The sequence below is a fragment of the Ambystoma mexicanum genome, chromosome 9, assembly GCF_040938575.1.
Source record: "Ambystoma mexicanum isolate Mex_15411 chromosome 9, UKY_AmexF1_1, whole genome shotgun sequence".
NCBI classification, from domain to species: Eukaryota; Metazoa; Chordata; class Amphibia; order Caudata; family Ambystomatidae; genus Ambystoma; species Ambystoma mexicanum.
The window spans coordinates 724679122-724705738 of NC_090931.1; positions in this window are offsets into that span (position 1 = coordinate 724679122).

Consider the following 26617-nt stretch of genomic DNA (forward strand, 5'->3'; position numbering starts at 1 on the left):
GGGTAAGCCTATTTCCGTTCCCCCAATTAAATCTACAAACGCTATTATGGGGCTACATCCTGAGAAGGTGCTGCTACTTGCTGCACAAAAACTACGGAGAGAGGCGGTAGTTCAAAGCTTCCTATCCTAATTACACACAAATGATATATCACCTCCTCCAAAATATCCTGATGCTATTGATACAACGGAGGGTAGATCAACTCAAGCAACACCTTCCAACTCTAACCATGTGTACACAGGCATGGGAAAAATCACCAGCCACTGACACCTAGCGCTCATGTAAATACTCCATGGATTGTAATAGACTCAAACCTAGAAGATAAAAAAAATCACCTCTAAGTATGCATATGGTTTGATCATTACAGCATAGACTGCCTCTTACATCTACCTGAAACCACTGGTCCTTTTTGAGCCCCTCCTAAAAATATTCTAACAAACTCAATACTGCAGATTTAGAAGGTTGCATTCAATTCATCGAGAATGCCTCATCCGACCTAGATCCCCCATACGAGCTGGTAGAAACGTACAACTCTCTTTTCACCAATCTACTTGATAAAAACGTGCCTCTTTTTTTTTAATTATTTGAGTTTATTATGAGTATCAACACATAGGATAAAGACAGTTAAACCCAGTGTTTGTGCCCCAATAACGTGATATACAAATAGTTAAAGTGTTTCCTCCAACAATATATTTGCTAAATAATCAAAAAGTGATTTTCTCCCCCACCCTCACTCTCCTCGGAACAATCTCCCCTCATTCAACATGTAACATACATATTTCAGATGGACACCGTTGATGCACCGTGTGTTTCGGCCAGTAATAGCGGCAGGCTTATTTGATTTGGTTTGTCTTCCTCTAGGCCGTGATGTCAGTCTCGTCCCTGTTAGTAGATCAGCATGTCACTGCTGGAGGAGAGAGCAGAATTGTCTAATCTCTTTCCGTGTCCTACTGATGAGTCTCAGGCATATATTTGCGCACAAAGTCTTCCCAAAGCATATCGCATTGTGCAGGTTTTGCGTGTAAGGTTGAAATTATCTTTTCCATGACACAAATATTCAGTGCGACATCAATCCATTCGCCCTTTTTTGGTATACTAAAAGATTTCCACTTCATTACCAGTGTGGCACGCGCTGCAAGTAAAAGATGAGCCGCTAGACCCTTAGTTCTTTTCATCCTCACACAACTCTAATCCAAAAAGGTTAAAGAAAGGATCTGCGGTCCTCAAAATTCCGTCTAGATCTCTGATCCACCCTGGGACCTCACCCCAGTAAACTCTAATCCGAGGGAATCCCCACCACATATGCCAGTAATCAACAACTTCACCACATTTGCGCCAGCCCAATGGGCTTGTTGACTGATACATCTTTGAGAGTCTAAGGGGATCAGATTGCCACCTGGGTAATAATTTGATCGCATGAAGCTTGTGTTGACTAGATATGAAAACCTGAGGGGCGGCCCTGCACATCCTCCCCCACATGTCCTTGTCAACTTCTTCACCCAGATCTTTCTTCCATCTACTCTGCAGAGGCAACATAGTGCCTCTCCTAGCCTTGATCAGCGCTCTGTACATCGCAGATATTAACCCTTTCATCTCTGTCCTAGAATTCAACAGTTTTTCAAAGGGAGTGAGTTCTCTGCACATATTTTCTTTCCCTTCTCCCTCGTAAGGATGCCCTTGATCTGCAAGAATTGGAAGACAGGCAGAGAGCCCAAACTCAAGACCTCCACCAGTTCCGAGATTGTGATAAAAGAACCATTCTTCCATAATTGACACACCCTCTCCAGCCAAGCCTCAAACCAAGATTGGAATCTCTCCAAGTTGGTAATGTCCTCTCTAATGCCAGGGGCCCATATATGACTCAGGGGGAACGGCCATGTGGTAACGTTTTGCATGTCCCCTTTCTCCCTCCATATATCCCAGATAGTACCCAATATGGTGATCCCTCAGTCTTCATAGCAATTTGTTTCTCAGAACCCATAACCATTCAGAGACAGTCGCTGGAGCCAGATAATGATTGTCTAATGCAATTCATTGGGGTTCTTTATGGTTCAGTAAGTGAGGAATTAAAATTTGTAAATGAGCGGCCTGATAATATTTCCACAGGTCCGGTAATCCTACCCTATCTTTGTCTTTTGGTAGCGCCAGAGTGTCATAGGTGATCCTCGTTCTCTTACCCTGCCAGAGGAATCGTACCATAGCCCTTTTTTACTTCATCAAAAAAGAGTTTTGGCATTTTAATAGGGAGCATCTGACATAGGTAGTGAAAACGGGCGAGGCAGACCATTTTAAATGCATTGAGCCTACCTAGCCAAGATATTGTCTGTTTTTCCCATTTGGCAAGATCGTCAAGAAACCTTGAGAGGAGGGGGGGAGTTGGCTTTGTTAAGTTTATCTATTTCCCTTGTGACTTGTATGCCCAAATATTTTAACTTTGTACTTTCCACTACAAAGCCTAGAGGGGAGAACCTATCCATGTCTGCTTGCGTGGTTTCATGTAGGGGGAATAGGATTGATTTGGTCTCGTTAATTTTGAAACCCGAGAGCATCCCATATTCTTTAATTAGGCGGATTGCTCTGGGTATGGAAGATGTGGGGTTCAATATGTTCAGAAGCAGATCATCTGCATAAAGAGCCATAATGAAGTATGTAGTTTATTAATAATCTGCTGATAATCCCTGATACTTTTTGCCAACATTACATTCACAACCCCTTGTATGAAAAGTAAATGCACATGTGATGTCATCAATGATATTTGTGATGTCATCTTTGATGTCCTGGGTGTTAGTCTTAGCAGTGCACGGTGGTGGCGCAAGTTAGGATTGCTTAGCTTACCATTACTGACAAATTTCAGGGGTTTTATTCGATTTTACTTGTAACCATAATGTCCTTTTAACAATGATTGTTTACTGAATTTCATAGGTTTTTATTAGTGCAACTTAACCATAACATTTCTGTAACAAAGTTTTTTCACTGAATCTACATATATACATAACGTAAATTTGATAAATGTTTACTAGGATTCCCTTAGTATATATACATATAACATAGAACATACTGAACCACCCACCTGCGCTAGTGCGTCTGATATCTGCGGACCATGCGCCTTTTCGCGGATGGACTCGGACACCATCAACACTATCCAAAAACTCAGGGGGTATCTTACATTGTTATATCATCCAAAGAAAACACTAAACCTGTTCAAAAAGCAGCACAAACATAAATTAAATTCAATTACATTCAATAATAAATAAAAAGTGAAACTGTGTATGTAAGACACTAACAGCCCAATTACATAGTATATGCAACATAGTGGAATATACCAAGACACAATAAATATGCCTCCAACAGAATTAACTAACAGAAATTGCACAGCAACAATCAACAGGACACCTACACAGCAGTAACAGCAAAACTTAGCAAGAAACTAGTGAGTACACTACATTTATTGTATATATGTATAAACTTTCTGTATTAGGTACACTAAAATTAATATATATATTTTTTGTTTACATAGAAATGTCCAGTACTTTTGAATGGCTGGAAGAAAATGTTCTTCTGGATGAAATGAGTGAAGACAGTTATACTAATGGTAGACGCTACACTTCTCTATATAATCCAATTAATAACCGTTACTTGATGTATACTTAACATTTTTTTTCTAGCAGACCATACAGACATTAAAAATAATATACCAAGAGAGATGTTAGAATATCCTTTGCAGCGAATGGAGCTAAAATGGATATGTAATATGAAAAATGTCATTGTAATAAAAAACTTTGTGGAGGACCATATAAATGACAAAATTAAATAACACTGTCCCACATGTACCTGTTCCCCCTCTCCATGTGCCAAATAACAATCCCCAAAACCTCCCCAGCAAGAAATACATTATGATGAGACTGCAATCCCTTCCTCCTCTACCATCCATCATGTCCAAACCCCTAATTTCCCTGTATTTGTTTCAGTTTCTGCTTCCCCATCTCTTTCATAATTTTGATACTTTTATACAATAATGAAATATTAAGTGTGTTGTTAGTATATGCGTCTGTGTCTTATTTTTTTTAGAAGGCAGTTAGGGTGTCCGCAGACAGTGCGGCTGTCCGGGATGTCCTCAATCAACCAAAATGGGGGTGTCCTAAGGACACTATACCTGTTCGTATTGTTGGCAATCAAAATGGAGTTGTCCTTAGGACACACAAGATGTCCGCCTGTCCGTAATTAACCAAAATGGGGGTGTCCTAAGGACACTATACCTGTTTGAATTGGCCGCAGTCAAAATGGGGTGTCCACAGAACACTAAAGACATGTTCATAGCTATGCAAAATAAAGTGTCCTAAGAACATTTCCCCTGTTTGCATTGTCCATAACCAGAATGAATATGTCCGTAGAACACATAGCCCGTCTGCCTGTCCGCAAAGTTCTGACGCACATTTGTTTTGTTTAGGGACCTGAACACTGTCCGTAGAACACCTGCGTGCCTGCGTAGCATACCCTAGTCCCTACGAACATCGTGCCTGTCCGCTACTCTCCACCGCACGTGTGTCGCACTTTTAATTAGTTTGGGGACTGGAACACTGTCCGTAGAACACCCGCACACATGCGTAGACCTGACCCCATGCATGTGGTGTCCTACGGACAGCCGTCCCATTCGCCAATGTGTCCTCGACGTCATCATGTGATCGTACCCGCGCTAAGCGTAATGAACACTGTCCGGGCCCCCGGACACCTAAAAAGTGTTTTTCTCAGCAATCCAAGGTATTTTCCTGGGAAAGTTCACCCTTGCACATGTCCCACGCTATGTTCCTGGTGATCTGCATACGTTTTGGAATTTTTTTAGCCCTTTCTTGTTGTTCAAAATGTTCGGGGACAGCACGGATGTCTGCAGACCTCTACATTCTTTGTGGTGCTGCCCTGTCACAACCATTGCACGTTTCACTGGGAGGAAGTGGTGGCTCTGGAAAGAGTCTTTTTGTGATTTTATTTGTGTTTCAAAAACTTCAAATGGTCAACACCTACTGCAAAATGGATTGATGTAATTCCAAGGTTGCAATGCATTTTGTATGTTTCGCAGAAACATCTGGTTGCCGTCATAAGTAAGATTACTCCATCTATGCAAAAAATGTATGTACTACGAAACATAATGTTTTCATTGTGAAAAGAGGACATACCAACATCTCTCAAAAAGGCACAGACAGTCTTGTTGACATTGTGCCTTGCTTTCTCCATTTGTGTACCAAATGAAGAAGAAAGCAGCCACATTTGTCTCTGCGCAATACAGGAAAACATTATCCTGGAGTTTGGATACATGTCCATGACTTTCTCAAGTTCTTCTTTAATTGCAAATTGCAAAGAGATTCCAGACACTTGTCCTAAACAGTTCCCTCCACAATGAATAATAATAATGTCTGGATGACACTGTGTCACCAAAGTAATACAAAGAGGTAACAAATCCAGCACTTCCACATGAGGGAATCCAAGTTATACAGCCACTCGGCAGCGATCTGCATGCACCTCCAACCAATTTATCCACAAATCTCCCAAAATCCAGATAATCTGCTGTCTGATATACACAGTCATAGCTATGTCCTCTCCTCTCAGGAAAAAGACTTTCTAACAAACTCGCTGCTCACACATCACACCCAGTAAACCCTATTGACCAATCCCGTGCTGTGCTAAGTCTCAGTTGCATCCCTCTCAACCTCAAATATCCGGCATGTAATACCTGCTGTCCGTGGTCAACCACAGTGTCCACAGACAAATCGCAAAATCTGAATGTGGGGAATTAAAATTGAAATAGTGCGCCCTATTTCCCCTTTGAGGTTGGTTCTGAAAATAACCTTTTTTTGGTTTTTTTGCAGATGCTTCAGAAACACCTTTTATTTTGTCTTTATTTGTTTTTTCTATTTTCCTCCAGAAATCTTCACACTAGCTTCTCCAAAGCAACCCTTATGTTCCAAAACAGCATGGCATTTTCCATAAAAGATAAAGACATGCCATCTTCTTTAAAGTAATCAACATTATCAGAGTCAATGTTGTCATTGTTGCAAAAGAACATTCCAGCTCTAAGCATAAAAGCAAACATGCCTAGGTTGATTAAAAACCTATCAATATTTTGCTGAGGACCAAAAACAGAACTATTGTCCCATATTGCCCTAGGTACCAAACCAGAAAAAAATTACCTAGGCATTTGAAATTATTGTCATTACTGCCTGCACCAAGTTTTCTAGATCTTTTAACAAAGTAGGTGCACTTACATAGCCCAAATTCAAAGCACCACAGTGCAGGACAGCCACATGTGGACTGTTAACTCTAGCCATATCTTGGCAAACCTCTACCATTGTCTGCAAATTGAAACCAGGCACAGTGCTCGACACACCTTCACTCCTTTTACATCAAAATTGTTTCCCACATTCCTACATTTTGCATAGTGCTCCAAACCATTCACAAACATATCTCCAAGTACCACCACCCTGACTTTCTCCTCCACCATCTTCACTACACACAGCCTCTACGAAGCAGAACCTCAACACCTGATTGGCTAATCCTCAAAATACACTCCCATTTCATGCTTGGAAGCCCCGGATGTGCATGTCCTGTCTGCGAACACCTGCGCTGTCCGCGGAGAACATAAATAACACTGAGGCAGCCCTCCTACTCTTTCCACTTCACTCTCTGCACCATTCCCTCATTGGCTACAGTTAAGCAGTCACACAACCATCCACCAGTGACATGCAAGACCTCTACATCTAACTCCATCATCACAATTCAGCACTTTAGATGTACTGTTGATCACTCCGAGTACAATTGTGCTGTAACTGCAAAGCACCTACAGCAGCTACTAGTAAACTCTCCAACATTTCTACTTGCAGATTCATGCACATCCATATGCATGAACACAAAGTACAGGTATGAATATTTTTTGCACAGTACGTCATAGATGCCAACATTCCGACCCACCTGGAAGGGACATTTCCTCCGTAAAATTGGGAGACAACACTTGTGTCATAAGAATGCATTGGGCAAAGATGTACTTTCGGTGGGAGAACGTGAAAAAAATAACAATATGTTTCACAGAAAAATCGTGAGTCTCCCGCCGAAATCAGGAGGATTGGCATGTATGGTACATGTACATCTCTTCTATAAAGGCATATAAACAGAGTAAATGCCCCTTACCCTGTGCAACCTGTAAAACAAGCTTACTGTCATTTCTCCCATCTGCTATGATCAAGTGTCACTTGCAAAGTTGTATGCTCTCCAAATGTTTATTTACCCATATTATTACTGCAATGTGCAAACTGTTATTTTCTTCATTCATTCTATTATTTATGTAACCACTGCCACATACTTAACCACTTTACAACCATGATAGCCTTTAACGCATTATAGGGCATAAGATGTACATAAAGTGTCCTTTCTATGCATTCTGCATATTTCACATACATTCTTTCATTACAACTTCCTTTACAAATGACTATATTAGTAATCAGACACAACAAACACAGCTATCTAACAAAGTGTTATTTCATGTTAAAAGTTGGGAGAAATAACAGTATAATTATGGAAAAATAGTGTGTTATCAAATTACAAGCAGCCAGGATGAGTACATGCATCTTTATTTATGCAGACATATAGCCAATATCATTTCAAAGGCTCCCAGCTGAAACAACACCACTGTCTCTACAACTGTTCTTCCAATATAGACAGTTCTCTCATTCCAGCTGGTTGCTCATTCAATTCTAGATTTTACACCAGCATTCAACTATGCACAGGTGCAGTCATATCTATCACATCATATACAACAAAAACGGTTACAGGTCATTTGGTCGAAAATAAATGGTCGAATTTTTTTTTGTATTTTAATATTTTTTTTTTGGGGGGGGGGTCCCCCGATCCCCCTTTTTTTGCTAAAAAACCCTTTGTTTTCCTAAACAAAAACCTGAAAAATATATATATAAATTAAAAAAAAAAATCGACCATTTGTCTGTCGACCAAATGACTGGACAGCAACAAAAACATATCCCTAAGCAGCCCTGGCCACAACCACCGCAGAATACCACACCCATAGAAACAAACACCTACCAAATTACCACTACCCAAAAACATAATACATCCACCTCAAAACTCTGCACTTCAATTAACATTCTAAAAAATAATTACAACCAACATACAAACTCTTCAATACATATCCTCTTCACCCAATGCTCTTCTAACGACCCAAAACCAGCATGATACTAAACTAAAATAGCCAGTAGTGAGCCTAGTGTTAGTATGTTCGAGTGTTAGCATGTCTGCGGACAACCACAGTGACCACCGACACTGCAAACACATCATGGCCTTCTCCTACCTAAATAAATACATCATTTGACCCATCTCTTACTCCCCCACCCTCTCTAAGCACTCATACACACCAACACACTCCCCAAAATTGGATAAATGCTCACTTCCAGCGCATGTCCACGCATCCAATATGGCGGGCGCATCGAAATAAATTGATGCACCTCACGCCTCATCCCATCCAATCAGACAACATGTCACGTGCCTGCGGACATGACGCAAGCCAATTGTCCAATTGGTGTCCTGTCCGCGGAGCGAACAGGGAAGTCTGTCCGCGAAGCAGACATAGATATCACTAATTTGTTTGCCTTATGTCTTGTTCATTTAAAAATAAACTACTGGGCAGATTTCCACCAAATTAACAAAAGCACAATTTCGGGGACCAACCCACCGCTCCTGTCGCATATTTGGTGAAAATCTGTCCAGCGATTTGGGCTATAAGGGCAACATAAATGTTTCCCCATTATGACTATGGGGAAAAAAAAAGTTTTGGGACCCCCCTATAACTTCCCCCCCCCCCCTTGACCAAACATCACCAAAATTTGCAAAAAAATCAGAGGGGGCCATATACTTTATTTGCAAAGTTTGGTGAAGATTCATCCTGGGGGAGCAAAGTTATTACCTGCCCAAAAAGTGTTTAGCAACTTAACCATAACTACACGGCCACTACCATGGGATGTGTAATAACAGTGTGGCAGGAAATGAAAATTGTTGCCTCTTTCCTGCAATGTGCTAATCTCACACCCTTCAGTCAAGAAAATGTGCCACATTGATGCTTCAATAATTACAATTTTGTGCCGCAAAATTTGAGTTTATGCCGCAACATTTTACATTTCCGCCTGCAATCGCCTGGAAGGTCTGAACATAAACCACTCAATTAAAAGATGGAGATGTAAATGCATCAGAGCTACCTCTCACATGATAAATTATATGTTTCATAAATCAGCCTTGGCAAAGTGGTAAATTATCCCATCAGAGAACTACTGCTCCACATGTACATTTTATGAAAAACACAAAGAAGTCATAGAGGTCATGAAAAATTATTCTGGTGGCTGTAAAAACAAAGCTCCACAGGGAAGATAGCACACAACCTCAGAAATATAGCTTCACATTGAAAAAAGCACTAAAAGTATTCTTCTTGTCGTTCAATTTAGCCTTCAGCAATAAAACCAGGCGTTAGCATGAGCATTTCGCAATCTCTTATTTATTACATTTAAAAGGACAAAAGTGATTTGGTTTGACTTGCTTATGTGCCTTGAAATGTTGTAAGGATCTTCGATTGGGCATGAAATTAAAAAAGGCACATCAGATCAAGCGCGCTCTGCTGTGCTTCCAAATGATTAATTTGCTGAATGGCAGGAGTATGGATGAAGGTTTCATTAGACAGCAAGGTATCGGATCATTAGCTTCAACACTGTCAACATGTTCTCACGAGCATGCTTGCTTTAATTAAGGCACCCATTTTAGCTGATAACAGAAAACAGTGTAGTGTTAGGGCAATCTATAGGCATCTAATATAAAGCATCGTAGGCGTACTTGTTGACACATTTGGAAATAAGTAGTCATGTACAAACAATTATGTATTCGACAAATTCTGGCTGCTCACATCTCTTTTACTACAATTTTTAAACATTGTTTTATAGCCAAAAGCAGGGGTAGAGCCCCGCACCACTTTCATCTCAATGTCCCCTCCACAGACTGTGAACAGTCAGAATCCGAGCAAAAGCCACATTCCCATTATATATAACATATGCCTAAAGATGCTTTGGTTCCAAAGAGGGTAATCGTTTTCTTCACAGTTTATGACACTGCTTTCATTGTTTCTATCACTTCATTTGCCTTATGTCGGTGAGTCTACGCTGTGATATATTCGATTTTCTCATTGATAGTAGATGTATCAGTAATATTTATGCACTGTGTCCATTGATACATCATTACATTTTGGGCCTCATTACAAGTGAGGCGGAACGGGTTAACGGGACCCGCTAAAGGAGGCAGACCCATTAAACCCGTTCCGCCTCATTACAAGCTCCCCTCGCGGGACCCAGTAAGTAACGCCTGGTCAAACCCTATGGGGGCTGAAATGGGAATGGGGAAGGTCCGGGTCCGGGTTCCTGGAGGGAGGAATTACCGGGCCCTCTGAACTCGGAATGGCCCGGTAATTCCCCATTAGGGGAACCCAGACCCGATTTCGGCGGCAGCCATTCCGCCAATAGCGGCATGGCTACCGCCAAAATCGTAATGAGGCCCTTTGTGTTTTTTGCTGAGAGTAAGCCACATTCTATTATGCATCCTACTGCCCTAAACGTGAAGGCTTATTTTATTTTATTGCATATAGATGAAAGCTCTCACACAGCCCAAGGGCATCGAGTTGCGTATTTATAACACGCTTAATACCTGCAGGTACATAAACACAGACCCGGGGAACAAACCTGTTTGTGTTGTCTTGTTTCCAAGGCAAGCACGTTGCCGCTGATCTATCCGCCCGGCACTAGGATGAGAACTAGGATGACAACTAACAGGCTTCCACCAGACAACTTGTTCAGCTGAATGCGCACCTTACCTCACATACATTTGTACACACAATTAAACAATTAATACAGAATAGAAGAAACTATGGCAAATATAAACCGATAACTCAGTAACTAATGATGGATGAATGCAAATAATAGGCAAAAGTGCTTGACGTTCATGGGCATATGCAAAGTAGTTCACAGCAAAAAAAAGAATGTCGACCAAAAGGCAGTATGCTGTCTACCACTGCAATCAATATGTATCATCCGCCCCTCCAAATCCCTCACTATGTCAGTATGCTAACATTCGACTAAACACTTGTTCATGATCATTGGAGTTTTCTAAAGTCCCACAAATGTGTCGAGTATTTCTACTATTGCTATTGACCAGGGGTCAAGTCCTAAAAAAAGAAGTGGGGGGACTCATTACCATAGCCAACAGGAAGTGACATCGCCGGAAGTGACATCACTGGAAGTAACATCAGCTGCAATGTGTGCTTGTTACGCGGTACTACACACATCTGGATGCATTTGCTGTCGTGCATCCAAGCCAGGGAAAACATTAGTTGACACAGACTCTGTTCTGGTTCACTCAAACCAAAATAAGGCTTTATGCAGAATTTGGGACTATGGCATTTAATACAGTTCAGCAGACAAAACACTCACCTAAGATATAAAAAAAATACCTATTGCGCTATACAGAGTAATCAACGGAACACATTACATGAACAGATGATCGGAACACATTACATGAACAGATGATCAGAAAACCAAAGATCAACAAGTAAGGAGATATGTTTTTAAAGGAGACTTGAAAAGAAGAAACAGAAGGAAGAGAACTCCAGGTCTAGGTGCAAGAAGAGCAAATTAACGGAAACGTGATGGGGAACGAGAAGCAGACAAACAGAAAAAGATTTATAGTGAAGTGAATGAGCTGGAGAATAAAAAGGAACTAAAGAAGATAGATAACGAGGGGCGAGGCCCTAAAGGCACTTAAAAACAATACAAAGAAAATTAAAAAGTAGGTGATTTTCAAAGGAAAGCCAATGCAAGGAGTGGAGTGCAGAAGTGATTGAATCTCGAGGACCACGAGTAGAGAGAACTTGAATAGAAGATTGATAAATGGAGCGAAGAGGAGCAAGATAAGATGCAGGAAGACCAAAAAGCAGAGAAGAACAGTAGAACAGATCAGAAAAGGCTAAGGATGAGATGAGAAGCTTAGGAGAAGGAATGGTAAGGAACCAATGACCTTTTTGAATAATAAAGAGTTGTTAGTGACAGGAACAGGAAATAGAGGATACATGCACGCCCCGTACCCCATAGAGCCAAGAGGCCACCGGGCTAATATAAGCTCTCAAAATAATAACGATAGGCTCCCTCACTGCCTGTAATATAGGGCTGCCCTTACAATCAGACCCAGGGAGTATTCTGGTTCCAGTCTAGCCCTGATACTTGAACTCTGCTCTCAGGGTCATGGCTTATGGATATGCCCATTCTCTGCTCCATAGATTTGTGGCTTCTCCCATAGAGCTCTTGATTTTTATGAAATGGTGCAGTAAAACGTATTTGTCGGCGTGGGGCAAAAATGCATCAAATGCAACTATCAGCAGTGTCAGTGCAAACTTTCTTCATACACAGAACAATTACAGAATGAGAAGCAACAGGGCAAGCTTCTCTCTTACACAGAATAGGTACAACATAAGCAGCAACAAAGCAAGTGTTTGTTTGACACAGGACAGGCACAGTAATCCAAGCAACTGGTCAAGCTCCCCATGGATAGAATAGGTGCAACATGAGCGGCAATGGTGCAAGCTTCCCTCTGACACGGGACAGGTACAGTAATCAAAGCAACTGGCCAAGCTCCCTCTTACAGAGGATAGGTACAGCATGAGTGGCAATAGTGCAAGCTTCCCTCTGACAGAGCACAGGTGCAGTCATCGAAACAACTGGGCAAGCTCCCTTTAACACAGAATAGGCACAGCATGAGCAGCAATAGTGAAAGCTTCTCTCTGACAGAGGCCAGGTGCAGTCATCGAAACAACTGGGCAAGCTGCCCCTTACGCAGAATAGGTACAACATGAGCAGCAATAGTGCAAGCTTCCCTCTGACAGAGGACAGGTGCAGTCATCGAAACAACTGGGCAAGCTCCCTTTTACACAGAATAGGTACAGCATGAGCAGCAATAGTGCAAGCTTCTCTCTGACAGAGGACAGGTGCAGTAATAGAAACAACTGGGCAAGCTGCCCCTTACGCAGAATAGGTACAACATGAGTGGCAATAGTGCAAGCTTCCCTCTGAGGAGGACAGGAGCAGTAATCATAGTAACTGGGCAATAGGTAGTACAATATGAGCAGCAATGGGGACCACTTTTATCTGGCATAGGATAGGCATCAGCATCAGCCATACACACCTTTCTCTTACAGCACATTGAACCAGTTGAGCTAAAACAACACCAGTGCAAGCCCAATTTCTGCACTGTAGAAACTTTGCTCATGTACAGTCAGGCCAGGAAATCCACAGACAGAAGCACAATAAGCTCTAAATGAAAGGTAGACAGGTGCCAACGAGCAGCATGGTGCAGTAAAACTTATTTCACACACTGTAGACGGCAGGTGTCCACAGTTGGGCAAAGGGATTATGCAGCTGGTTAAAAGGCAAACCAACCACAGTCACTTCAGATTAGGGATTGTTCACTGAAGAGGTAGAGGAGGCTGCAGGCCCAGCTCACTGTGACACAGAAAAGAGCTGCTGTCGCTACCTTCCCGGCACGGAAAAGGGAGGGCACAGATCAGCCTTTGAAACTGCGCAAGGAGGATTCATAGGAACATAATTAACGTGAAATGAAAATCCTTCCGAGCTAACCCTTTCACGAGGATATTGGAAAAGTGATTTTTTATATTTTACCTGTCACTGTTTCTTTTCTTGCAATAAAATATACAACTTTTCAAACATTGCAATGTTGGGATTTTCCATTGCAGAGCATATTTGACATTTAAATAGGCCGTCATCATGCCCTTGTTTTTAGGGACACCTTAATGAAACGGCTGACCGCGCCTTAGCAGCGAGAGTAATGACTAACACAGGATTGATTTATTCGAAGGCAGGGGCCCGGCCAAACGCACCAAAGCTGCATCCATGGCCGTATTGCCTGAAATACACCAAACTGTATGTGGCTGGCTCGTGGACACAAACGGGCCAGCAGGCATACAATTAGTCTTACACAGACTTTCGGATAGTACAGACAGGAAAGAGTCCACTTATTTAAACTTTCACTTACCTGTCACACAGCAAGGAGGCAAACCATACACTCACAGGTCCACACTCAGCTTCTTCTGTCTTGAGAGTTGGGGACTCTCGGCTGAGAAGTGAGCAGGCACAACTAAGCCAAACCCAACCACACCCTGGCTCTCAGGGCCTATGCTGTAAACTGTACAGACTGCAACAAGTGAAGACGGTTCTGCTATCGCTCTTGCGTGCCACTGCACCCACCCAAGCCAGTGGTAACACTTTAATTGGCTTACAAACAACAGCCAATGAAATTGAAATAAATACTTTGTTACTAGGCAGATGCAGGCTGCAACCCAGCCTGTCTAGTGTTGACACACTGTTTGAGCAGATTTCATTCATCAGCATAGTTGGTGTAGTGGTTAAGATCCCGGCCTGTGAAGCTGGAGAACGTGGTTTGAATCCCAAAGACAGCATGAGTGCGAAAACACTATAGCTCCTGTGTTTTGTACCCACAGCCAGACAGCCTCTAAAATACCCAGGGGGGACGGCGTACACCCTCTGAAAAAAGTGGGTGGACGCCGTGTACCCTTGACCTGAGCCCTGCTATTGACCAAGCTAGGTCTATAGTGTAACCATAGCAGTGAACAATTGGATCCATTATCTACTCTTATACCGTAGATCCCCTCGCTCAAACATTTCATAAACAATATTTTTATAAATACTGTTCCAAAATATGTGCTCTGAAATAATCTCAAAATATACATGCTGCAAGTTCCACGACATCACGTTGATTAATATTGTGTGCATCTCAATTCCTTCCCTATAGTTCTTTGCTCTGCATCGGCGGGGTGCAGAGGGATTGGAAGGCCACGTGGATGATGTGAGCATACAGTTTGCTTTTCTATGTTTGACACAGAATGCAAGTTGGAGGAAATGTCGTGAATTTCTAAAATTGAGAGTAAACCAGAGATTAAACTATACAATACTTTAAACTCGTTATTCGCTCAACAAGGGGCAATTGAAAAGAAGGGCATTTTAAAAGAAGCAGATAATTGCTCTTGAATTCCGAACATCGAGTTATAACTATTTTATACAAAAATCGAGTTGACAAAAAAATGAATTTAGATGAATGGTCCTTGGAAGCGAATGGAAGGTTTTTTTTTTGTATGAGATTTCTTTGTAATCAATTATAAGTGGCAGCTGGGCCATGTGGGCAGCTGTGGTAGAGGCCTACGTGTCCACAGTCAAGCAGAGAGACTATGTGAGCACATGAAGATGCAGCATGCTTTTTTTACGCATGGCTGTGCTTCTCCATAACTTACGATGCTGTCAATTGTAAATGGGACTATGCAGATAGGAACGCATTACCCCGGCCCTCGTCGACCTTGACTGGCTCCCACTGCACGCACAAAACACCTTCATTCCTTGCTGCATCATCTAGAAGGCAGTCACCCTCACGTTACCTAGCTACCTCGCAGAGAAACTCAGCATCTCCTGTGGACAGTGCTCCATCAGAAGCCAGGACTCGTGCAGACTTGAAATCCACTACTGCAAAAAGGAAAGGAACCACAAACAAGCCTTCTCTGCCTACGCCCCAAGACTATGGAACCTCCTCCCAGTCAGCCACCACGCTCCTATAATTCAGAAAAAACTGAAGACCCATTGCTTCAAGGAGCCTCTCCTCCTCAACACCTGGTCCATCACGTTCTAATAGAAGAAGATTGTTTTCTTCCTGAACTGTGAGGATAAATGAAGTCAACTGCAGGCAGCAGACTTTCAAGCAACACTATGAATGCAGTGTGGTTTCAAGAATGGAAAAGTGTGGCCACTCTACCTTTGGCTCAGAAGCAATACCAGCAGAATCGTCTTTATAAACCCCAAGCATATAACAATAAGGTTGTTGTGCTAAATTAAAACCAATTTGGGCTCCAGTACATATGACCCACTTGCAGCATGATTGACGTGAGGAGTAAAAGTGATGTGTGGCTGCACCTTAGGCCAATGACGTCAACTATAGGGTGCACGAATTCATGCAGGCAGAAAAACGAGTGTCACCCACAGAGGGAAGACACGCAATTTGGTATGCTGTAACAGAGCAAAGGTTCACGCTTGCAACACCTCCACTCTCATGGTCACACTCGCTGTCCACTTGTGTTTCTCCTTGCTTCCATGCATTGCCCTCCTGCTCATGTTGTCATTTTCTACTCATCCTTCATCTCCTCAGACTCACCCTACCCTTGATAATAGTCTGCTCTTCGAATATTTTGATGTATTCCCTCTGCCTTGCCTCAGGCCCAACTCTGAACCCTGTCTGCCCCTAAGATTCAGCAGGGTTGTCTTGGTGCCACATATGTTTAGTTGTGCTGTGGCTGGCCTCTTCCATTGTCCTCATACATTGGCATAGTGCCATTTGCCAATTAATCTGAATCTATCTTTGCGGTACTGGCGCATGTAGTGTGCATACATGGTTGTAGATGGAAGCACTTGAAGTTCCATCTAATTTAACTCTCCAGATTTATATTAGTTCTCACTCAGTGTTGGGAAGTTGGTACCTGTCCCAGGCTTCCAACCCTCTACCCGTCTCATATGTATCACCACAACTTTATTTTCGGTTTCATCATTTTGTTTATTCCAGATATAAATGTCCATAATACAAGTGATATCATAAAAACACATTTTCAGTTAAAAATTGAATTTACAAAGTACATACAACGCCCATATAATCCTTTCTTATCTTGAATGCCTGGCTAAGATATAACAGAAGAGCCCATGTGGCACAGGGTGAGATGGCTGTGAGAAGATAACATAGTGCAGAACATTATCTTAAAACATTATCTTAAAACCAATACAATTGTTTGCTTTCTGATGTGTGAATACGCAGGACAAAACATGAAAAAGTGTAACAGATCTTCAACTGCTTCATTTCATAATGGACGGCTGATATCTTTGGCCTGTCCTTGCAATTTTGTAGTAGTAGTATTTAAGGAGTTTAAGCAAGCTCTTTTGATTAGCCATCTAGTGTGTGTCTTGTGGCTCCAGGTAAGATAGTCCTGTAAAGTGTCTAAAATTCAAATAATATCATGGTACATTTAAAAATAGTTAAAAGCTCTCTGGACTCGTGAATATTGATATGAGAGATACAGGATGCATTAAAAATGTTTCATGCAGCCTATTATCCATAACACAAGGTGAGGACAAAAGTGCGTGTGTATTGATTTGGGCTAAGCTTCTTCTTTTTTTTAGAAGATTTTAGAAGTGCCATCCCTAGTTAATAAACTCTTTGATGATGTTCTGCGTAGGAGTGGCCTCAGGGTTCGTCCATATGAGCAGCCAATGCAAAAATGGTTCTGAGCGTCATTCATCCTCCAAAAAGCTTAGACCTAGTTCGGTATGCAGCGCATAGTTTCTACCCGATTTTGGAAAATACAAATGTTTCTTACCAAATTCAATTTCCAAAAACAGGCAAATTAGACATGTTATAAAGCCCAAAAACAATGCACCGTATTTGGCAGCTACTTTTGTTTGTGTGTAATACATCCATAGAATTATATTGAGAAGTTGACCTTTGAACAAATCCATAAAGCATGTAACTCCTCGTAATATCTGTTTAATTCTTGTAGGCCACCTCCTAACATGGCTATCTCTCATTAGGCATGGGGAGAAGCAAATCCACAGGTAATTGAATTCCAAAACCCTTAGAGTTATGGATCTATTGCTTAAAATCTTTGGCATGTTTCTCACTTTCCTCTACTGCAAACCATAAGGACTGATTTTGACATGTTGACCATCAATCCAAGTTACTCATAAATAGTTTATGTATGTATATATATGTATATATATATATCAATTAGCTTTTGAAGAGCACTTGGTGTGCACCCTATAAGCACTATGTTGTCTGCATATGCCAAAATGGGCAGATCCCTGTTCCCAAGACTCAGAAAGTCAGCATTCGACTTCTCTAAGGTGTCATACAAACCATTAATAAAAAGTTAACACACTAAAGGGGCTAGCACACAGCCCTGGCATACTTACAAGTGTATGGGAATAGATTGAGTGCAATGACCATGATCACCATTTCTGACACACCTCTGATTATTAAGAAGAGTAGCAATCAGCACATTTATGAGGTCAATTTGACAATCTAGGTATCTGAGCACATTTCATAGTTTGGCCCTCTACACGTTATCAAAGGCTTTGCTCAGGTACATAAATGCTCTGGGGTACATTTAAGGCCCTTGCAGAAATCCCCTTGAAACAAAAATTGCATGGAAATAATGCGGAAAAACAGCAGCACTTTTCTTTCCATGGCAAATATGTGTGACAAACACTGAACACAAGAATGCCACCAAAAGAAGTGCTCTGCATTGTTTTAACTCCATTTAAATCATCTGAAAATGTCCTACATGCAGAACGGAACCACATTTGCAGTTCTGTTTTCTGAATACTAAAGCTGCACACATGACATCCAAGACGGCTCAGCTCTAGATTTCATTTTAAAACATCACAAAGTTGTGCCCTTCATGGACACCCACACTGGCATGCTTTATATCTGATGAGTACCGAGAAGTGAGGCAATACATTTCCAGAACAGCTGATGTACTAGGAAATCACTTGAAAGGCAAAGAATTTGGTTTTCCACTTAACACAGCTTTTGTTTTCTTTTACAATAAACCATTGTGCACAAACTGCAGTAAATGAAAGAAATAATGCCGTGTTTCTTTTTCTCAAGACAATATCAAAGGAAATCCTGTGCAGCATTCTTTTGTGTCCATAAATCAGCTATGTATGTAAAACCCCCAGAAGATTAAGTGAAGAGAAACTGTGTGCTGCAGAAACCGCTTTTGTGACTTGGTATAAAATAAGAATAAACCCACGTGTAAAATGGTGCTTTTGCAACTCACGAGAATGCTGTTTGAAAGTGACATGCAATTACCGATTGTGCACACACAGAAATGGGATGGAATATGTGGGGATGGGGGTTTGGCTACAAAATGTGCATGATATTTATTCCCAAAAAGACTTGGTTTCTGTTGAAAGAAAGAAAAATAAAATTGAAACCAGTAGAACAGGTTTGGCCCAGGCACTTACTTCAAAGGTGCCCTGCCTCCCATGGGAAACTAATTACCTCAACAAGTGAACCAGCCCCATGGGCATACGAAAGGCCCAAAGTGTGAACGTTTGCATCCTCATCAGACTGTCTGGCATCCCTACAGAAAGGAACAAAGAATCCAAGGCAACTAGCATTTTCACCAAGAGGTGGGATTTCCTTTGACATCCTTCACCAGCCCTAACTGCATGGCTTCAAAGGGTGTCATGGAAACCCTGTGTTCAGACTGACCTAGGGGAAGACAATTTGGCTGTGGGGGTTTGAAGGACCACCCACACATGTGACTAATCCAGCCCATTGAATTTAAAGAACTTTTCATATTAAGAGATTTCTCCCAATGGCCTGAATAAACAGTAATCTTACAATATTTCTGGGTGAAGTATAAATGATACAGACATAAAACTTGGTGTACATATGTCAAGGCGTCTTCAAACTTGCCCGGCGCAGAGGCAGCATGAACTCCTGCCTCCCCGTAGGGTCTTGGCACCTGGACCTGATAGGAAACACAGGCTACCGCAACCCGCCGGGGAATGAGGGTTAGGGTCCGTAGAGTGGATGGGTAGGGGGTTGTAGGTTCACCGGAAAAAGGTTTAGGGAGAGGTTTAGGATGGGAATGGGAATATTAGGGAAAGATGCTCCTCAGCTCCTGCTGCCCCATCCGCTGGCCGTTCTCGTGGTGAGTTCTCTGCCCACTCATTCAATCCTCAGTCATACCATAACCAGTTATTGGGAGCCTTTGTGGTGGAGCTTGGAACCACTACAGGAGCTTTTGCTTGGAGCTCTAACCACAACTGTTAGACCAAAACAGCATTAGCATGAGCTTTCATTCTCTTCAAGCAGTTATCAAAAGCTCGTGCTAACGTGCGCAATTACACGATATCACTTGTCATTACATAGCACCTTGGGGTATTTACAGAGTACCTGGCAGCTTAGACAATATTTAGTAAGGAACCAGAAATGTACTTAGCTGCGGGTCGTGAGCTTGTTCTCCTTGATGCGGCACGGGAAGTCCCCGAATGTTCGTAGCGAGCTCCGCTGGAAAATACCAAAAAATACAATGAGCGTGTGCTGGGTCAGACTACACGTTCTTACGCTGACTTGTGCTCCCAAACCACTACGTGACCCGCTGGTGTGCTCGAATCGGGTTGTCTTCACCCATGGTTCCGCACACGTGCCTCCTGCCCTGCCCCGTAGGAGACTTGAAACTGTACGTGTCGGGTTGCCTCACTCGGATATTTACCCTCAGAGTGTGCTCGAATCGGGTTGTCTTCACCCGTGGTTCCGCACACGTGCCTCCTGCCCTGCCCCGTAGGAGACTTGAAACTGTACGTGTCGGGTTGCCTCACCCGGAACGTTTCCCTCAGTCACCCCCACATATGCACTCTGCATGCGGGTTATTGTTCAGCCATACGTTGCGGTCCGAACCGCCAAAATCCTATGTCTGCATGCACCGCGACCTCAGCCGCTTCGTTAGTCTTTCTCCCTGCACGCGGAAAATATCAAGAAGCACTTATCTCAAGTTGGTGCGGGGCCTGTGCTGAGTTCAGGCGGGCGAAATGCCCCGCGAAGGCTGGCCCTGAGCGGAGCGCTGGGAAACACGGCTGTTCTCCTCTGAAGCCGGAATAGCAAGCGGGGAAGCGTGGGCGCGGTTCGCGCATGCGCTGTTCGTTGGGCGTAGCCCGCGTGCAGATCTTTTCCTCCCAGCAGACTTGTGAAGCACACGGCCTGCTGGGATATGTAGTCTCTTGATGTTTCTTAGCCCTTGCATACTTTGCCTGCAATAGGGATGGAACATCCTCCTTATGTACAGCATATAAGGTTTACACAGAGGTTTCACAGGGCTTTGGTGACTGTGGGGGATACTAGTTTCCTACATGAAGTGCTGCCAATCTGCCCAGCCCTGACAACATATGTGAAATAGTAGTGGGCATATGTGTGGTCATTTGCAGAATTTTAAATAATATGTTTTTCCTAAAAATGCCAAAACAGTGCCCAAAAGCGATGCTACCTCGCAAAGATTTGGTGATCTGACTGTCCGATTCCTTGTGAAATATGGAATCTGCATATCTGTTTCTTATGATGATGGCTAGTATAGATTTGAGGTTTTGATCCATAAATATTTTTTGTCAAGAATTAGGCTTGATGAGACAAAGGAAGTCATAAATGCACACATATAAAATGATGTTATTTCCCCTGAACCAATCAGCCGGGAGGGAAGAGGGAACACCAATAATAGCCTGGCCTATACCAGTAGATGGGTAAATCCAGAGTACTCCCCCACACATCACAGATTGTAAAATGCTATGATGTCACTCTGGCTATATAAGAAGGAGACAGAGAAACCACAGGATATATTCAAAAAACTCAAAAACCAGACCAGAGGCAGCTTATTCCATCCAGGCAAAACAACACATCCAGGGACACCTTAATGAAACGGCTGACCGCGCCTTAGCAGCGAGAGTAATGACTAATACAGGATTGATTTATTCGAAGGCAGGGGCCCGGCCAAACGCACCAAAGCTGCATCCATGGCCGTATTGCCTGAAATACACCAAACTGTATGTGGCTGGCTCGTGGACACAAACGGGCCAGCAGGCATACAATTAGTCTTACACAGACTTTCGGATAGTACAGACAGGAAAGAGTCCACTTATTTAAACTTTCACTTACCTGTCACACAGCAAGGAGGCAAACCATACACTCACAGGTCCACACTCAGCTTCTTCTGTCTTGAGAGTTGGGGACTCTCGGCTGAGAAGTGAGCAGGCACAACTAAGCCAAACCCAACCACACCCTGGCTCTCAGGGCCTATGCTGTAAACTGTACAGACTGCAACAAGTGAAGACGGTTCTGCTATCGCTCTTGCGTGCCACTGCACCCACCCAAGCCAGTGGTAACACTTTAATTGGCTTACAAACAACAGCCAATGAAATTGAAATAAATACTTTGTTACTAGGCAGATGCAGGCTGCAACCCAGCCTGTCTAGTGTTGACACACTGTTTGAGCAGATTTCATTCATCAGCATAGTTGGTGTAGTGGTTAAGATCCCGGCCTGTGAAGCTGGAGAACGTGGTTTGAATCCCAGACAGCATGAGTGCGAAAACACTATAGCTCCTGTGTTTTGTACCCACAGCCAGACAGCCTCTAAAATACCCAGGGGGGACGGCGTCCACCCTCTGAAAAAAGTGGGTGGACGCCGTGTACCCTTGACCTGAGCCCTGCTATTGACCAAGCTAGGTCTATAGTGTAACCATAGCAGTGAACAATTGGATCCATTATCTACTCTTATACCGTAGATCCCCTCGCTCAAACATTTCATAAACAATATTTTTATAAATACTGTTCCAAAATATGTGCTCTGAAATAATCTCAAAATATACATGCTGCAAGTTCCACGACATCACGTTGATTAATATTGTGTGCATCTCAATTCCTTCCCTATAGTTCTTTGCTCTGCATCGGCGGGGTGCAGAGGGATTGGAAGGCCACGTGGATGATGTGAGCATACAGTTTGCTTTTCTATGTTTGACACAGAATGCAAGTTGGAGGAAATGTCGTGAATTTCTAAAATTGAGAGTAAACCAGAGATTAAACTATACAATACTTTAAACTCGTTATTCGCTCAACAAGGGGCAATTGAAAAGAAGGGCATTTTAAAAGAAGCAGATAATTGCTCTTGAATTCCGAACATCGAGTTATAACTATTTTATACAAAAATCGAGTTGACAAAAAAATTAATTTAGATGAATGGTCCTTGGAAGCGAATGGAAGGTTTTTTTTTTTGTATGAGATTTCTTTGTAATCAATTATAAGTGGCAGCTGGGCCATGTGGGCAGCTGTGGTAGAGGCCTACGTGTCCACAGTCAAGCAGAGAGACTATGTGAGCACATGAAGATGCAGCATGCTTTTTTTACGCATGGCTGTGCTTCTCCATAACTTACGATGCTGTCAATTGTAAATGGGACTATGCAGATAGGAACGCATTACCCCGGCCCTCGTCGACCTTGACTGGCTCCCACTGCACGCACAAAACACCTTCATTCCTTGCTGCATCATCTAGAAGGCAGTCACCCTCACGTTACCTAGCTACCTCGCAGAGAAACTCAGCATCTCCTGTGGACAGTGCTCCATCAGAAGCCAGGACTCGTGCAGACTTGAAATCCACTACTGCAAAAAGGAAAGGAACCACAAACAAGCCTTCTCTGCCTACGCCCCAAGACTATGGAACCTCCTCCCAGTCAGCCACCACGCTCCTATAATTCAGAAAAAACTGAAGACCCATTGCTTCAAGGAGCATCTCCTCCTCAACACCTGGTCCATCACGTTCTAATAGAAGAAGATTGTTTTCTTCCTGAACTGTGAGGATAAATGAAGTCAACTGCAGGCAGCAGACTTTCAAGCAACACTATGAATGCAGTGTGGTTTCAAGAATGGAAAAGTCTGGCCACTCTACCTTTGGCTCAGAAGCAATACCAGCAGAATCGTCTGTATAAACCCCAAGCATATAACAATAAGGTTGTTGTGCTAAATTAAAACCAATTTGGGCTCCAGTACATATGACCCACTTGCAGCATGATTGACGTGAGGAGTAAAAGTGATGTGTGGCTGCACCTTAGGCCAATGACGTCAACTATAGGGTGCACGAATTCATGCAGGCAGAAAAACGAGTGTCACCCACAGAGGGAAGACACGCAATTTGGTATGCTGTAACAGAGCAAAGGTTCACGCTTGCAACACCTCCACTCTCATGGTCACACTCGCTGTCCACTTGTGTTTCTCCTTGCTTCCATGCATTGCCCTCCTGCTCATGTTGTCATTTTCTACTCATCCTTCATCTCCTCAGACTCACCCTACCCTTGATAATAGTCTGCTCTTCGAATATTTTGATGTATTCCCTCTGCCTTGCCTCAGGCCCAACTCTGAACCCTGTCTGCCCCTAAGATTCAGCAGGGTTGTCTTGGTGCCACATATGTTTAGTTGTGCTGTGGCTGGCCTCTTCCATTGTCCTCATACATTGGCATAGTGCCATTTGCCAATTAATCTGAATCTATCTTTGCGGTACTGGCGCATGTAGTGTGCATACATGGTTGTAGATGGAAGCACTTGAAGTTCCATCTAATTTAACTCTCCAGATTTATATTAGTTCTCACTCAGTGTTGGGAAGTTGGTACCTGTCCCGGGCTTCCAACCCTCTACCCGTCTCATATGTATCACCACAACTTTATTTTCGGTTTCATCATTTTGTTTATTCCAGATATAAATGTCCATAATACAAGTGATATCATAAAAACACATTTTCAGTTAAAAAATGAATTTACAAAGTACATACAACGCCCATATAATCCTTTCTTATCTTGAATGCCTGGCTAAGATATAACAGAAGAGCCCATGTGGCACAGGGTGAGATGGCTGTGAGAAGATAACATAGTGCAGAACATTATCTTAAAACATTATCTTAAAACCAATACAATTGTTTGCTTTCTGATGTGTGAATACGCAGGACAAAACATGAAAAAGTGTAACAGATCTTCAACTGCTTCATTTCATAATGGACGGCTGATATCTTTGGCCTGTCCTTGCAATTTTGTAGTAGTAGTATTTAAGGAGTTTAAGCAAGCTCTTTTGATTAGCCATCTAGTGTGTGTCTTGTGGCTCCAGGTAAGATAGTCCTGTAAAGTGTCTAAAATTCAAATAATAACATGGTACATTTAAAAATAGTTAAAAGCTCTCTGGACTCGTGAATATTGATATGAGAGATACAGGATGCTTTAAAAATGTTTCATGCAGCCTATTATCCATAACACAAGGTGAGGACAAAAGTGCGTGTGTATTGATTTGGGCTAAGCTTCTTCTTTTTTTTAGAAGATTTTAGAAGTGCCATCCCTAGTTAATAAACTCTTTGATGATGTTCTGCGTAGGAGTGGCCTCAGGGTTCGTCCATATGAGCAGCCAATGCAAAAATGGTTCTGAGCGTCATTCATCCTCCAAAAAGCTTAGACCTAGTTCGGTATGCAGCGCATAGTTTCTACCCGATTTTGGAACATACAAATGTTTCTTACCAAATTCAATTTCCAAAAACAGGCAAATTAGACATGTTATAAAGCCCAAAAACAATGCACCGTATTTGGCAGCTACTTTTGTTTGTGTGTAATACATCCATAGAATTATATTGAGAAGTTGACCTTTGAACAAATCCATAAAGCATGTAACTCCTCGTAATATCTGTTTAATTCTTGTAGGCCACCTCCTAACATGGCTATCTCTCATTAGGCATGGGGAGAAGCAAATCCACAGGTAATTGAATTCCAAAGCACTTAGAGTTATGGATCTATTGCTTAAAATCTTTGGCATGTTTCTCACTTTCCTCTACTGCAAACCATAACGACTGATTTTGACATATTGACCATCAATCCAAGTTACTCATAAATAGTGTATATATATATATATATATATATATATATCAATTAGCTTTTGAAGAGACTTGGTGTGCACACTATAAGCACTATGTTGTCTGCATATGCCAAAATGGGCAGATCCCTGTTCCCAAGACTCAGAAAGTCAGCATTCGACTTCTCTAAGGTGTCATACAAACCATTAATAAAAAGTTAAAACACTAAAGGGGCTAGCACACAGCCCTGGCATACTTACAAGTGTATGGGAATAGATTGAGTGCAATGACCCTGATCACCATTTCTGACACACCTCTGATTATTAAGAAGAGTAGCAATCAGCACATTTATGAGGTCAATTGGACAATCTAGGTATCTGAGCACATTTCATAGTTTGGCCCTCTTCACGTTATCAAAGGCTGTGCTCAGGTCCATAAATGCTCTGGGGTACATTTAAGGCCCTTGCAGAAATCCCCTTGAAACAAAAACCGCATGGAAATAATGCGGAAAAACAGCAGCACTTTTCTTTCCATGGCAAATATGTGTGACAAACACTGAACACAAGAATGCCACCAAAAGAAGTGCTCTGCATTGTTTTAACTCCATTTAAATCATCTGAAAATGTCCAGAACTGAACCACATTTGCAGTTCTGTTTTCTGAATACTAAAGCTGCACACAAGCCACCCAAGACAGCTCAGCAATTTGCTCTTGATTTCATTTTAAAACATCACAAAGTTGTGCCCTTCATGGACACCCACACTGGCATGCTTTATATCTGATGAGTACCGAGAAGTGAGGCAATACATTTCCAGAACAGCTGATGTACTAGGAAATCACTTGAAAGGCAAAGAATTTGGTTTTCCACTTAACACAGCTTTTGTTTTCTTTTGCAATAAACCATTGTGCACAAACTGCAGTAAATGAAAGAAATAATGCAGTGTTTCTTTTTCTCAAGACAATATCAAAGGAAATCCTGTGCAGCATTCTTTTGTGTCCATAAATCAGCTGTGTATGTAAAACCCCCAGAAGATTAAGTGAAGAGA